The sequence below is a fragment of the Elephantulus edwardii genome, unplaced genomic scaffold (assembly GCF_000299155.1).
Source record: "Elephantulus edwardii isolate Elephantulus edwardi_28Jun2011 unplaced genomic scaffold, EleEdw1.0 scaffold00073, whole genome shotgun sequence".
NCBI lineage: Eukaryota > Metazoa > Chordata > Mammalia > Macroscelidea > Macroscelididae > Elephantulus > Elephantulus edwardii.
In genome coordinates, this window is record NW_006399823.1 from 1,327,431 (window position 1) to 1,331,338 (window position 3,908).

General features: G+C 38.2%; 1 pseudogene; it reads left to right on the forward strand.

The window, feature by feature from the left end:
- The first annotated feature begins 211 nt into the window (after positions 1-211).
- LOC102848130 lies at positions 212-1,116 on the forward strand (annotated as a pseudogene).
- The last annotated feature ends 2,792 nt before the right edge of the window (positions 1,117-3,908 follow it).

Sequence of the window (3,908 nt, forward strand, 5' to 3'; positions counted from 1 at the left end):
TGAGAGATTGTAACTTTTAAACATTGCTCATAGGAATGCAAAATGCTACAATCACTGTAAAAGACAGTCAACATTTCCTTAATATAGCAATGTTATTCACCATTGCAAGAACATGGAAACAGCCACAAGATCCAATGTAGACTTCCCCACCACCACCACGTAGGGCTGGTTGCTCTGCAGGTGTTTGGTGAGCTGGGGACTTCTGTCTCTGTTCGGCAAGATGGGGTTTGTTAAAGTTGTCAAGAATAAGGCCTACTTCAAGAGATACCAAGTGAAATTTAGAAGACTACGCGAGGGTAAAACTGATTACTATGCTCAGAAAAGCTTGGTAATTCAGGATAAAAATAAGTACAACACGCCTAAATACAGGATGATAGTTTGTGTAACCAACAGAGATATAATTTGCCAGATTGCTTATGCCCATGTAGAAGGGGATATGATAGTCTGCACAGCCTATGCTCATGAACTTCCTAAAGTATGGTGTGAAAGTTGGCCTGACAAATTATGCTGCAGCATGTTGTACTGGCCTGCTGCTGGCCCGCAGCCTTCTCAATAGGTTTGGCATGGATAAGATCTATGAAGACCAAGTGGAGATAACTGGAGATGAATACAATGTGGAAAGCATTGATGGCCAACAAGGTGACTTCACCTGCTATTTGGATGCAGGCCTTGCCAGAACTACCACAAGAAATAAAGTGTTTGGGGCTCTGAAGGGAGCTGTGGATGGAGGCTTGTCTATTCCTCATAGTACCAAGCGATTCCCTGGTTATGATTCAGAAAGCAAGGAATTCAATGCAGAAGTACATCGGAAACACATCAAGGGTCAGAATGTTGCAGATTATATGTGTTACCTAATGGAAGAAGATGAAGATGCTTATAAGAAACAGTTCTTTCAATACATAAAAGAACAACGTAGCTCCAGACATGATGGAGGAGATGTACAAGAAAGCACAGGCTGCCATACAAGAGAATCCAGTCTATGAGAAGAAGCCTAAGAAAGATGTTAAAAAGAAGAGGTGGAATCGCCCTAAAATGTCTCTTGCCCAGAAGAAAGATCGGGTAGCTCAGAAGAAGGCAAGTTTCCTCAGAGCTCAGGAGCGGAATGCTGATAGCTAAACCAATTTTCTGAGATTTTTCAGATAAACACAATAAATTTATTGTTCAAACAGCCCAAGGGAAAAAAGAAAGATCCAATATGGAATGAGTGAACACTCAGACACTGTTAGGAGTGTAATTAATGTTATGAAACAAAATGTACATGAAGGATTGATTGAAAAAAGAATATGCTTTGTGAATTTCCATTCAAATAAATATAAATTTGAAAAACTAAATAAATAGAGATAAGAATCTGTGATGAACAGGGCTGGGGGAAAGGCAGACCATAAAAAAGCAATCTCTCTAAGATCTCACTCCAGCAAAAATAGCAATGTTCAATAAGATAAAAAACAATAAACACTGGTGAGAGTGTAAAGAGACTGATACTCTCATGTAGTGCTATTGGGAATGTAAAAATGGTTCAATTATGATGGAAAGCAGTTTGGCATTTCCTTAGAAAGTTGGGAATAGTAATATCATTTGAACTAGCTATCCTACTTTTGTTGTTGTTATTGTTAGGTGCCATCAAATACAACTCAGAGCAACCTTATAAATCCTGTCCTATAACGTGTCATTCTCTGACACATTTGAGCCCACTGCTGCAAGTCACTCTGCCAGTCCATCTCATTGAAGGTCATTCTCTCTTTCACTGACCCTCAATCTCTCCAAGTATAATGTCCCTTTCCAAGAATAGCCTCTCCTAGCTACATGCCCAAAATAATGTGAGACAAAGGTTAGCCATCCTTGCCATCAAGGAGCACTCTGGATGCACTTTTTCCAAAACATACATGCTTGTTCTTTTGACAGTCAATGGCCATTCAACACTTCTCTCTAACAAAACAACTCAAAGGCATCAATTCTTCTTCTATCATTCTTATTCATTGGCCAATTCTCAGAAACATAACAAGTGATTTAAATGACCATGGCTTACATCAGATACATACTAGTCTTCAAATTTACATCATTGCTCCTCAGTAGTTTGAAGCGGTATCGGACAGCAAATTTTCCCAATGCAGTATGGCTTCTGATCTCCTGACTGCTGCTACCAAGGGTGTTGATTGTGCTTCCAAGTAAGCTAAAATTTTTTACAATTTCAGTCTTTTCTCCATCTATTATGATGCTGCTTATCAGTCCAGTGGTGTCTTCCTGATGTTGAGATGCAATTTATATTGAAGTTTGTAGTCTTTGATTTTTCTGCTGGCAGCACTTCGAGTCCTCCTCACTTCTTGTAAGCAAGGTTGTGTCATCTGCCTAAACCAGGTTGTTCATGAGTCTTCCAGTCCTGATGGCACATTCTCCATAGAGCCCAGCTTCACAAAGTATTTGTTCAGCATACAGATTGAACAAGTACGGAGAAAGGATACAACTGTGACACACATCTTTTCTGATTTTAAACCATGCAGTGTTCCCTTGCTCTGTTTGCACAACAGTTTCTTGGTCTGGATCTAGGTTTCATATGAGCATAATTAGATATTCTGGGATTCCTATTCCTCTCAGTATTAGCTATTTTTTGTTATGATCCACCTTGTTAAATACTTTTACATACTCAATAAAACACAAATAGACATTCCTCTGAAATTCTTTGTTTTGGGGCAGAATTCATTTGACATCATCAATGATATCCCTGGTGCCACAACCTCTTCTAAATCTAGCTTAAATGACTGGAAGTTCCCTGTCAATGTACTATTTCAGCCAAAATTTTATGATCATCAGTAATATTTTGTTTGTATGTGATATTAATATATTTTTCAATAATTTCCACATTCTGTTGAATCACCTTTCTTGGGAATGGGAACAAATATGGAGCTCTTCCATTCAGTTAGCAAGGTAACTGTTCTACAAATTTCCTGGCATAAACTGGTATGTCAGGCTGCACCTGTCATCTGAAACATTTCAATTGCTAGTCCATTGATTCCTGGGGCCTTTCTTTTTTTGCCAGTATCTTCAACACAGCTTGAACTTCTTCGTTACCATTGGCTCTTGTTCAATATGATTCTTCCTAAAATTTTTCAACGTCAACCAACTCCTCTTTTTTTTTAATACTGGCCTATTTATAAAGTTCTATTGAATTGTTTTTCACACCAGATCTTTCCCATTTTCTTGACACACACACCCCCAACAAATTATGCGACCCTATAATTAATATTCCCCCCCGCCGCCCATATTCATCCCTCTACTTCTACCCTCCCCCCTCTTTGAATCCTCATACTCATTCTACAATGATGGTTTTATATAGTTTTAAATAGTTTATATAGTTTTATATAGTATTTATGTAGTATTTGACCCTTATGGGACTGAGTTAGTTCACTCAGCTTAATGCTCTACAGCCACTCCCATGTTAGGTAGTAATTTACAAAACATTGCTCCTGTGTGCTATGTAGTATTCCATTGTGTGACTGTACCATAGTTTCTCAATCCATTTGATTGTGGTTGGATACCTGAGCTGTTTCCATGTTCTTGTGATGGTAAAAACATTGCTATGAAAATTGGTGTACAAGTCTCTGTGCCTCAGTTCTCATTTTCTCGGGGTATATTTCAATTAATAGAATAGCTGGATTATATGGAATTTCTATGTTTAGCTTTTTAAGGAAGCGTCAAACTGCTTTCCAGAGTGATTGTACCATTTTACAATTCCATCAACAATGTATAAGATATCTTCTCACATCCTCCCTAACATTTATTACTTGCTGTCCTGTTAAACTTTCCCACAGCTACTGAAGTGAGATGCTATCTTATTGTGGTTTTGATTTGCATCTCTCTTATTGTCAGTGATTTTGAGCATTTCTTCATATGTCTGTTGGCCATCTGATACC